We start from the raw sequence: 12,926 nt of genomic DNA on the forward strand, positions 1-12,926 counted from the left end.
ACGACTCCCGTGCTACACCCCCCCTCCCCAAACCTCCTATAGTGGAGGTGGCTTAGACTTAGGTCTTAGTCCCCTATCTGACCAGTCCACCCCCACTGAATACCTCGACCTGAAGCCTGTCACTGTAGACCCTGGACTGGACTCTGGGAGCTCCAGACTGTAGGGCGACTCTGGGAGCTCCGGGCTGTAGGCCGACTCTGGGCGCTCCGGACTCTAGGCCGACTCTGGGCGCTCCGGACTGTAGGCCGACTCTGGGAGCTCCGGACTGTAGGCCGACTCTGGGAGCTCCGGACTGTAGGCCGACTCTGGGAGCTCCGGACTGTAGGCCGACTCTGGGAGCTCCGGACTGTAGGCCGACTCTGGGAGCTCCGGACTGTAGGCCGACTCTGGGAGCTCCGGACTGTAGGCCGACTCTGGGAGCTCCGGACTGTAGGCCGACTCTGGGAGCTCCGGACTGTAGGCCGACTCTGGGAGCTCCGGACTGGAGGGCCGACTCACTCGGTTCCGGACAGTGGGCCGTCTCTCTTGGTTCCGGACAGTGGGCCGTCTCACTTGGTTCCGGACAGTGGGCCGTCTCACTTGGTTCCGGACAGTGGGCAATCTCTCTACGGGGCACTGTTGCCGGACACTCCGGACGAGGCACTGTTGCCGGACACTCCGGACGAGGCACTGTTGCCGGACACTCCGGACGAGGCACTGTTGCCGGAAGTTCTGGACGAGGCACTGTTGCCGGAAGTTCTGGACGAGGCACTGTTGCCGGAAGGCCTGGTGCGTGGTGCTGGCTTAGGATGCGCCAGACTAAGGACAGGCACCACAGGGCTAGTACGAGGAGTAGGGACAGGACGAGCTGGACTGGGCTGACGCACTGGAGGCCTGGTGCGTGGGGTGGTAGTGGAGGTACCAGACTGGAGACACGCACCCCAGAGCTAGTGCGAGGAGCAGGAACAGGATGGGTCGGACTGGGCTGACGCACTGGAAGCCTGGTGCGTGCGGCTGGTACTGGAGGTATCAGACTGGAGACACGCACCCCAAGGCTAGTGTGAGGAGCGGGAACAGGATGTACTGGACTGGGCTGATGCACTGGAAGCCTGGTGCGTGGTGCTGGCTTGGGATGTGCCAGACTGGAGACACGCACCTCACGGCTAGTGCGAGGAGCGGGAACAGGATACACTGGACCGTGAAGGCGCACTGGCAGTCTCGAGCGCAGTACTGGCTCCACCCTTACTGGCTGGATGCCCGCTTCCCCCTGGCAAATGCAGGGCGCTGGCACCGCACACACCGGCCTGTAAATGCTTGGCCTTGACGCCGTGCACATCACTCCAACGCACGGGACCTGACCAGTAATAGGCTGCCTCCAATAAGCACGGGGAGTTGGCTTGCGGCTTAATCCTGGCCCCGCCAAACTACCCGTGTGCCCCTCCCCAAAAAATTATTGGGGCTGCCTCTCAGGCTTAAATGCCAACCGTGTACCCCTGTAACAGTCCCAGTCTTCGTTCCACTTTTTCCGTTCCTCTCTTGCTGTCTCCACCTATCTCTGTGGCAGGGTCTTGTCCCCTGCCATTATCTCCTCCCATGTCCACGATGTCCTCCACTCTCTTTTCTCCCTGGCCCAGGATCCTTCCTCCTCCTGGGCCCGCTGCTTGGTCCGTGGGAGGTTCTGTAACGGTCGTCGTAATGGATGGACCAAGGCGCAGCGGGTTGAGTGCTCATATTTAACTTTTAATGTGAACACTTAATAAACAAAACAAGAAAACGATAAACGGACGACAAACAGTCTTGCAGGCAACACACAGCTATGCAAAGAACAACCTCCCACAAATCCCATGACAAACACATTCCTATTTATAGGACCTTCAATCAGAGGCAACGGTAGACAGCTGCCTCCAATTGAAGGCCCCAACCCCAATTACCTAAACATAGAAATAGAAATGTCTAGACAGAACATAGAAATACACTAACATAGAACAATGACAAAAACCCCGGAATACATAAACCAAACACCCCTCTACATACACACACACCCCGAACCATATAAAACAAATACCCCCTGCCACGTCCTGACCAAACTATAATAACAAATAACCCCTTTACTGGTCAGGATGTGACAACTTGCTTGTTTTGTCACATAAACTGAAATTAGGCGAACTATTAGAATTTTTGCAAACAGGAAATGGCGGAGCGATTTCTGCATAGTGCATCTTTAGAGACAATTTGCTTTCAGCACTTATATTTCCATTAATGCTCAAAATTTGTTTCCTCATGGCTCTCTCTTGTCCCTCTGCAGCAGACATATGGTGAGAAATATATTTGGAACATTGAATCGCAATAAAATCACAGTATCAAATCGCAATACATATTGTATCGGCACCAAAGTATCGTGAAATTGTATTGTGAGCATCCTGGCAATTCCCAGCCCTAGTACTAAGAAGGACAAAGGAATACGTTTGTGTGTTTCAAGTTTTATTAGTCACATGGTATACACCATCCAATGAAACGCTTATTTACAGGTTCCTTCTCGACAATGCAACGACAATAAGAAATAATACAAAGATAAGAATACCAACATAACGTAAATGGCTAAATAAAATAGAATAAACATTTTAGCACAAGTATATTACAGGAAGCCACAATTTTATAGTCTTAAATGTTCATGTGTTTGGGGAAGGGGGGATTGGTCAAGTGTTTAAGTTGTGCATTATTTAGCAATCATAATAAGAGTCTGGTTTCAGCAGTTGTGATGTGTGTGTAGCATGAATGTATATGTGTGGGTGTGTGCGTGAGTGATTGCATGTGTACTAAGGTGCGGAGAATCATAGCAGGCGGTCAGTCCAGTTCATGTGTTCAGCAGTCTAATGGATTGTTGGTATCAGACGTCATGCTCTGATACCATCTGCCCAATGGTAAGGGAGGGAACAGCTTGTGGCTGGGGTGTGTGGGGTCCTGTATGATGCTGCGGGTCTTCCCCAGGCACGGATTTGAGTAGATGTCCTGGATGGGTGGGAGCATGGTCCCAGTGATGTACTGGGCTGTATTTACCACCCGCTGAAGGGTCTTGCAGTCGTGGACGGAGCAATTCCCATACCAGGCCGTGATGCAACTGGTCAGGACGTTCTCAATGGTACAGCGGTAATATTTGGAGAGGACCCGAGGCAGCATGCCAAATTTCTTCAAACTGAAACTAAAATAAAAATTACAATTTGGAGAACTATTTATTAAACTGAAATAAAATAATTAAGAAAAACATATGAAAAACTATACTGAAACGATTAGCTTTGACTGTAAAACTAACAGAAATAAAATAAAAAATATCAAATTATGTTTAGTTTTAGTTTTCTTTCATTCTAAAATTTGGGCAAAAATCGAATGGGGTTTTCAAGCTTTTTCTAATGGGGTTTTCAAAATTCTTTGTCTGGTGGGTAAATGCTGCCAGTAGATGGCAATGTTTCAAATAGGCCTAGCTTGTGCATCACTATCACTAGATAACAGGGAAGAAATCTAAGGGAGAGCGTGGAGCGTGAACCATAAGTGTGAACAGTTGCGGAAGAAAAAGGTAAAGCCCTGTATGGGATTGGCTTAAGTACATTGCTTGAAAGGACAAAAGGAAATGTATTGTAGAGTCAGCACAATACAATGTGCTGGGATTTGTGTGTGTGTGTGTGTGTGTGTGTGTGTGTGTGTGTGTGTGTATATATGTGTCCCACTAGTGTGTGTCTCACAAGTGTGTGTTTTCATGCATGCTTGTGCTTGTTTTTGTTTGGGTCTCACTATTTCCAGTCTCTCTGTATTCATACTAACAGTCCACTCAGACATGATGCCACCTGCTTTCCAAACTCTCATTACACACTGCCTCTGAGTGCAATTCCATGTCGAAGCCCAAAACAAGACCTTGAGAGAAGGGAAGGATAGATGGACGGATGGTTAAATAATTGGATAAAGTGATGGATGGATGAATGGATGGAGAGATTGATGAATGAAAGAATAGATTGATGAATAGATGGAGAGAGGAGAGGGAGGAGAGAGGGAGGAGAGAGAGAGGAGAGGAGAGGGAGGAGAGAGAGAGTACAGTGAGGGATGAGAGAGAGAGTAGAGGGAGGGAGGAGAGAGAGTAGAGGGAGGAGAGAGAGTAGAGGGAGGAGAGAGAGTAGAGGGAGGAGGGAGAGAGTAGAGGGAGGAGAGAGAGAGTAGAGAGAGAGAGAGAGAGAGAGAGTACAGTGAGGGATGAGAGAGTACAGTGAGGGTTTAGAGAGAGAGTAGAAAGAGTAGATAGAGTAGAGAGAGTAGAGGGAGGAGAGAGAGTAGAGGGAGGAGAGAGAGTAGAGGGAGGAGAGAGAGTAGAGGGAAGAGCGAGAGAGAGAGAGAGAGAGAGAGAGAGGGGAGAGAGAAAGGGGAGAGAGAGAGTAGAGGAAGGAGAGAGAGGAGAAAGCGAGTAGAGGGAGTGAGTGGGGAACAGTGATAAAAGGGAAAACCCAACCAAACTCCAATTTCAAGTCCGCGATGAGCCAACCTTCAGAAAATTCAAACACTTGATCCCAAATGTAAAACTCCTGGCGCTACTAAAATAAACAGGTTGATTGTTTGCAAATGTATACAGGAAACCAGAAAGATAAGGAGATTCTGAAAGAGGAATGAAATAATCCTGTGTATAGGTCTGACTGCTTCGTTTATGGGCATATCAGCCTGATTCTATCACCCCTCCTCCAACAAGGCACAGCATATTTTGCTCAACCTCCAATGGATTTAGCATCCAAACACCGTAGAGGTAATTGACTAATTGACTGCTCATTGGACGTATGGGAAATAGCAGAGGAGAAGATCCTACTCATCGTAAATGGCAACAGGGTGAACATAGTCAAGGCTATCAAGCTATTACAGAACAGGCAAGAGAATACCCATGACCAACAACAACCAGTGCTGGCCATATTTTGAACGGCACGGCAGAAATGTCTGAATCTGAGTCGGACACTGACAAATATCGTTTTAAATCCAAGTTGATTGATTGATTTAAAATGTAAACATAACCAAACCTATGACCTGACCCATCACATTATGAATTACTGCCCTTCAGTGGCAAGAAGTGACATCCCAAAAAATGCAAACTACAGGCCTACAACACATAAATGGCTCCTGACCTACAGTGGTTCCTCCTTTAAAAGTTGCGAGCTTGCACCGTGGGACTTAGAGGTACCCAGCGTCACGGCTTCATTGCTCCAGACCACCACAAGGGGTAGTTAGAGCACTCATTATGCATTTAGGTCCCAAGGTTTTTATATGACCAATCATATCGAGTGGTTCCAATGACAGATTTTGACGCGAGCCACCCTTGATTGGTGGCGTTCTTCAACAAAGATGGCTGACAAAACGCTATGGTGGACCAAATGGTAGGTTGTTATAACGTCATAACGAGTCAAGCAAAACAAATGTTCAATTGAGAGGAATATGTTAGTTAATGTAGACAAACGTTTGTGCATATTTTTTGTCATAAAGTTAATTTACGAAAATCGCTATTTAGCAAGTGATCTGACTAGCTAACATTAGCCAGCTAGCTTGTGTTAGGAGAATGAATTTGTAATTCGTGTTGTTTAATGTTTTGGGAACTCCTGAGAAAACCAGCAAACAAGGCTGTCGTCTTGTGAAACAGTGGATGCAAAGAATCTAGCTAGCTAAAGGATTTACTGCAAATTCAATGTACAATTGTGTAAGCTTTCCTTGCAATGCAGCTGCAGTAACATAGCTAGCTAACTATTTACTTGCTTATTGTGTAGTGGAGGATAAAATTAACTGTATGCCTATGGATGTGTAGCTAGCTACAGTATGTAGCCAATCTGTGTATGGACCCTAAAACGTTAGGTTCTGAACTAATATTCATACCAATCTATGAACCTCAGCTATCATAGTTGTTGTATCAACATCAAGTCTGAATGTCATTAATGAAGCCTATGAATAGAGTAGAATATAATAACTTTATTGTGCCAAGGATGCAAGTCCTATATACATATGTACTGTAGCTTTTACCATGCATGAGATTCCCACATTAAAGCCTGTACATTGAATATATTCACTGATCATGTACTCTTCCTTGGCAAATAAAGGTGTGGTTCAGGTATGAATCTCTGAGACATTATTTTTCAGTCATATCTGTTATAGTGTGGACACTATATAAATAATGACATGGTTATTATTGGCATTAACCGTGACCTTTCCCCTTTGATGATGTCATCACCAAGAGTGAGTTCTGTGCAATGTGATTCTACCACCGGCTGAGTGGGCTATATAGTTATGTTATATTTGTACCGTTTGTACCTGGCAATACACCTTTAGGTTTGGGTTGAAAGTAAAGGAAAGTAATATTGAAATGCGTGTGGGCATTCCTTGTCAAGTTACTACACCTTTTTGGCGACGAGGATAAAACTTTATCAACTTGTACAGGGCGAGTTAGCTAGCTAGCTTAATGAGCGACGGAAACGCCGACGGGGACAATCAGCAGCAAGTGCAAATCGCTAACGAGGATCAAGGACAAGTTGGCGTTATAATGGCAATGTTTGGGACTATCACTGAGTTTGTGGAAGAGAACGAAGACTGGACGGAATATGTGGAAAGGTTGGGACACTTTTTCTTGGCAAATGGAATCATAGATGAGGCTAAACAGCACTCTATTCTCGTGAGTGTGTGTGGGGCTAAAACCTACAAGCTAATGAGGAATTTGGCTACACCACGGAGACCGGGAGAAATTCCTTTTGGGGATCTAGTTGCTCTCGTTCAGACTCACCACAATCCAAAGCCGTCAGTGATTGTCCAGAGGTTCAAGTTTAACTGCCATTTTCGGGAAAACAGGTCAGTCTGTTGCTAACTTTGTTGCTGAATTACGTGAACTCTCTGAACATTGTGAGTTTGGGGCTATGTTAGAGGACATGCTCCGTGACAGATTAGTCTGTGGCATTAATGAGGACAGCATACAGTGCCGGTTGCTGGGGGAAGCCACACTGACTTTCAAGAGGGCATTGGAACTATCTCAAGGGATGGAGATGGCTGCTAGTAATGTGAAAAATATTCAAAAGGCCAACAGTGAAAGTTGTGCAGTGCATCAGGTGACAAAAGAGGTGGCAGGAAAAAGGGGAAAAGCAGTGGAATGTTTCAGATGTGGAGGGACACATTATGGTAACAACTGTAAGTTCATGGAGACTGTCTGTCACAATTGCAACAAAAAGAGACATTTAGCAAAAAAATGCAGGGGTCCTAGGAGCAAGCCAGAGGGTGGGCGGACTGGCTGGGCAAGTTCACAGCACCAAAGCCTCAGTCAGCAGCGCACCACCTAGAGAGCACAGAGGAGGAGGAAGAGCATTGTTCCTACAACATGTTTAATGTGAGGGAGCCGCGCGCAGAGCCTATCTATGCTACAGTGGAGGTAGATGGAAAGCAGATGAGGATGGAGGTTGACACGGGGGCCTCTGCCTCTGTCATAAGTGAGGAGACCTACAAACAAAAATGGGGCTCAAGACAGGTTTCTGCCCTCACACCGGCAGGGATCAGACTGCGTACGTACACCGGGGAAACCATACCATTGCTGGGGGCTCTAGAGGTGGACATTGCATACAACAGCCAGGAAGCGAGAGCACGGCTCCTGGTGGTGAAAGGGAATGGGCCTAGTTTACTAGGGCGTGACTGGCTAAACAAAATACAACTGAGCTGGGGTGAGATAAAACACACCCGAGTGACTGAGGATGTCATTCAAAAATACCCTGAGATTTTCAAAGATGAACTGGGCACACTGCAGGGCACTGCAGTTAAGCTGTTCGTGGATCCTCAGGCCGAGCCTCGCTTTTTTAAGCCCAGGACAGTGCCTTACGCCATGAAAAAGAAAGTGGAAGATGAGTTGGAGCGGCTGCAGGAAGCAAACGTCATTACACCCGTTCAAGTTCTCCCGCTGGGCAGCTCCTATCGTTCCCGTTCTAAAAAGTGATGGCACGGTGCGTATATGTGGGGACTACAAACTCACCATCAACAGGGCCTCTAAGCTAGACACTTACCCGCTGCCACGGGTGGAGGACTTGTTCGCGACACTGGCAGGAGGCAAGACGTTCTCAAAGCTTGACATGAGTCACGCCTACCAACAGCTCCTCCTGGACGAGGACTCAAAAGAGTATGTCACAGTGAACACGCACAAAGGCTTGTTCAGGTACAACCGCTTGGTTTTCGGAGTGGCGTCCAGCTCAGCCATTTTCCAGAGGACAATGGACAATCTGCTGCAGGGGATCCCTCATGTAGCAGTGTACCTGGATGACATCCTGGTTACAGGGGAGACGGAGGAGGAGCACCTCCACCATCTGGACCAGGTGTTAACCTGTTGGGTCTAGGGGGCAGCATTTGCACGTCTGGATAAAAAAAATGTACCCGATTTAATCTGGTTACTAATCCTACCCAGTAACTAGAATATGCATATACTTATTATATATGGATAGAAAACACTCTAAAGTTTCCAAAACTGTTTGAATGGTGTCTGTGAGTATAACAGAACTCATTTGGCAGGCAAAACCCTGAGACATTTTCTGACAGGAAGTGGATACCTGATGTGTTGTATTGACTTTAAACCTATCCCATTGAAAAACACAGGGGTTTAGGAATATTTTGGCACTTCCTATTGCTTCCACTAGATGTCACCAGCCTTTACAAAGTGTTTTGAGTCTTCTGGAGGGAGATCTGACCGAACAAGAGCCATGGAACGGTGATGTCCCATTAGACACCTGGCGCGCTAGTTCATGTTGGGTACCCTCGTTCCAATACGTTATAAAAGAGTATGCATTCGTCCACCTTGAATATTATTCATGTTCTGGTTAAAAAGGCCCTAATGATTTATGCTATACAACGTTTGACATGTTTGAACGAACGGAAATATATTTTTCCCCTCGTTCATGACGAGAAGTCCGGCTGGCTTACATCATGTGCTAACGAGACGGAGATTTTTGGACATAAATGATGAGCTTTTTTGAACAAAACTACATTCGTTATGGACCTGTGATACCTGGAAGTGACATCTGATGAAGAGAATCAAAGGTAATGGATTATTTACATAGTATTTTCGATTTTAGATCTCCCCAACATGACGTCTAGTCTGTATCGCAACGCGTATTTTTCTGGGCGCAGTGCTCAGATTATTGCAAAGTGTGATTTCCCAGTAAGGTTATTTTTAAATCTGGCAAGTTGATTGCGTTCAAGAGATGTAAATCTATAATTCTTTAAATGACAATATAATATTTTACCAATGTTTTCTAATTTTAATTATTTAATTTCTGACGCTGACTTGACTGCCGGTTATTGGAGGGAAACGATTTCCTCAACATCAATGCCATAGTAAAACGCTGTTTTTGGATATAAATATGAACTTGATAGAACTAAAAATGCATGCATTGTCTAACATAATGTCCTAGGAGTGTCATCTGATGGAGATTGTAAAAGGTTAGTGCATCATTTTAGCTGGTTTTATGGTTTTGGTGACCCTGTCTTTGACTTGACAAAACATTACACACAACTCTTGTAAATGTACTGTCCTAACATACTCTAAATTTATGCTTTCGCCGTAAAACCTTTTTGAAATCGTAAAACGTGGTTAGATTAAGGAGATGTTTATCTTTCAAATGGTGTAACATAGTTGTATTTTTGAAAAATTAGAATTTTGACATTTATTTGGATTCAAATTTGCCGCTCTTGAAATGCACCTGCTGTTGATGGAGTGCACCACGGGTGGCACGCTAGCGTCCCACCTAGCCCCAAGAGGTTAAAGAGATTCTCTGAGGCAGGGCTGCGCCTGAAGCGTAGCAAGTGCACATTCCAAGCACAGAGTGTGACATGCCTAGGTCACAAGATCACAGCGCAGGGTCTGTGTCCTGTGGAGGACAAAGTCAGGGCAATCAAGGATGCTCCAAACCCCAAGAATGGGTCAGAGCTCAGGTCGTTCCTGGGCATGGTGAACTACTATGGTAAGTTCCTCCCGGAGCTGTCAACAGTGTTGGCTCCACTTTATCAGTTGCTCCACAAAGACTGTAAATGAAAGTGGGGGCCAGCCCAAGAGAAAGCTTTCAAGGAAGTGAAAGCACTACTACAATCAGCACAACTTCTGGTTCATTTTGACCAAGACAAAGAGATCATCCTGTCATGTGACGCCTCACCCTATGGCGTCGGGGCAGTACTCTCTCATCAGATGGAGGACGGGTCAGAGAGATCCATTGGATTCGCATCACGTACGCTGACGAGTGCTGAGAAGGGTTATTCACAGTTAGACAAGGAAGGTCTGGCCATAGTCTTTGCTGTAAAACGCTTCCATTAGTACCTCTACGGTCGTCACTTCACCATATGCACTGACCACAAACCACTGATGAGCCTTTTTAGTGAATCAAGATGCATTCCGCCCATGGCTTCAGCAAGGTTACAGCGCTGGGCCCTGACACTGTCGGCTTACCAGTACACGATAGTGTATAGAGCGGGGAAGGACAATGCAAATGCAGACTCGCTCAGCCGTCTCCCGCTACCAGAGATGCCTGCCACAACTGTGGTGCCTCCCGAGACAATTTTCCTAATGGAGAGATTGTCAAACTCACCTGTGAATGCCAAACAGATCAAACAGTGGACAGACCGGGATCCTATCCTGTCCCAAGTGAAAAGATTCCTGATGCAGGGTTGGCCTCCTGTCATAGAGGATGATGGACTAAGACCTTATGCAAAGCGCAAAACTGAGCTGAGTGTGCAGGATGGCTGCATACTCTGGGGGTCCAGAGTGGTTGTTCCACCCCCTGGCCGTGCACAAGTCATGGATGAGGTCCATGAGGCTCACCCGGGTGCCTCCCGGATGAAAAGTTTAGCCAGATCTTACATCTGGTGGCCTAACATGGATCAGGAGGTAGAAGACAAAGTTAAATCATGTTCTGAGTGCCAGATCAACCAGAAGATGGCGCCACTACATCTGTGGGAGTGGCCTGACCACCCATGGTCTAGGCTGCATATAGATTTTGCAGGCCCTTTCATGGGTCACATGTTCCTTGTCATGGTGGACGCACACTCCAAGTGGCTGGAGGCGCACATCATGAGCAACATCACAGCGACGACAACCATCGAAAAGCTTCGGCAGGTGTTTTCAACCCATGGTCTGCCGGACTCTCTGGTGTCTGACAACGCAACAACGTTTACCTGTGACTTGTTCCAAGAATTCATGCGGAGAAACGGGATCCGCCATGTCCGCAGCGCCCCGTTTCACCCGGCCTCAAATGGCTTAGCGGAGCGGGCTGTGCAGACACTGAAAGAGGGGCTCAAAAGGATGACTGGGGGAACCATCACAACTAAGCTCTCTCGGTTCTTGTTCCAGTACCGCATCACGCCACAAACAACAACAGGACAGGCTCCAGCGGTGATGTTAATGGGCAGAAGGCCAAAAGCTCACCTGGATCTACTGCGTCCGAACATCAGAGCACGAGTGGAACGGAAGCAGGAGAAACAAAAAGAGAGACATCACCACCACGCAAGGGAGAGACAGTTAAAACCCAATGACACTGTCTACATCCGCAACTTCACAAGCAGCCAACGCTGGTTGCCAGGTATCATTCTGAGTCAGAGTGGTCCCGTCTCCTTTGTGGTCAAACTGACTGATGGTCGAGTCATGCGCAGACACCAGGACCATCTCCGCCTGCGCTATGACAAAGACAAGACCATGTTTTCAGACGGAACAGCTGTGGGTGGTAGTATACAAGTTGAAATCCCACAGGAAACAGCATCTGAGGAACAGGGGCATTCAGTGGTTCCAGCAGAGGGTGATGGACATTCTCTCACAAACACCCAACCTGCTCCTGTGCCCTCAGACCCAGCTCCACTGGGACACGCCTTACCCGTGTCTCGTAGCACACCAGGAGTACTGCGCAGATCACAGCGTAGTCACAAGCCTCCTGAAAGACTAACTCTGTAGTTGAGACTGAGAGACTCGTGGTGTTAGTGTTTGTTTGGAGCAGCAGACCTAGTTGAAAAGAAATAAGGACTGTCATTTTATTGTTGTTGTTTTGGTTACATTTACGGTAACACCAGCAGAAGTTATACAGTGTGGTGTAGTAAAGAGAAGAAAACACTAATGTGGTGTACTTGTTAACCTTATGTTTTCCTTACAGGGGAGGATTTAAATTGAGGGGGGAGAAGTGTTATAGTGTGGACACTATATAAATAATTACATGGTTATTATTGGCATTAACCGTGACCTTTCCCCTTTGATGATGTCATCACCAAGAGTGAGTTCTGTGCAATGTGATTCTACCACCGGCTGAGTGGGCTATATAGTTATGTTATATTTGTACCGTTTGTACCTGGCAATACACCTTTAGGTTTGGGTTGAAAGTAAAGGAAAGTAATATCGAAATGCGTGTGGGCATTCCTTGTCAAGTTACTACAATATCAAACTCCATTATTTGAATGATGCGGTGTCTGCATGTATGTATTACAATTATTACATTTACATTTACATTTAAGTCATTTAGCAGACGCTCTTATCCAGAGCGACTTACAAAATGGTGCATTCACCTTATGATATCCAGTGGAACAACCACTTTACAATAGTGCATCTAAATCTTTTAAGGGGGGGGGTTAGAAGGATTACTTTATCCTATCCTAGGTATTCCTTAAAGAGGTGGGGTTTCAGGTGTCTCTGGAAGGTGGTGATTGACTCCGCTGTCCTGGCGTCGTGAGGGAGCTTGTTCCACCATTGGGGTGCCAGAGCAGCGAACAGTTTTGACTGGGCTGAGCGGGAACTGTGCTTCCTCAGAGGTAGGGGGGCCAGCAGGCCAGTGGTGGATGAACGCAGTGCCCTTGTTTGGGTGTAGGGCCTGATCAGAGCCTGAAGGTATGGAGGTGCCGTTCCCTTCAAAGCTCCGTAGGCAATCACCATGGTCTTGTAGCGGATG

The 12,926-nt window shown here is 46.8% G+C and overlaps 1 pseudogene; it reads left to right on the top strand.

Moving 5' to 3' along the window:
- Nucleotides 1-7,269: 7,269 nt before the first annotated feature.
- LOC106604129 (uncharacterized protein K02A2.6-like) lies at nt 7,270-12,045 on the top strand (annotated as a pseudogene).
- The last annotated feature ends 881 nt before the right edge of the window (nt 12,046-12,926 follow it).

The sequence above is a fragment of the Salmo salar genome, chromosome ssa01 (assembly GCF_905237065.1).
Source record: "Salmo salar chromosome ssa01, Ssal_v3.1, whole genome shotgun sequence".
Taxonomy (NCBI): domain Eukaryota; kingdom Metazoa; phylum Chordata; class Actinopteri; order Salmoniformes; family Salmonidae; genus Salmo; species Salmo salar.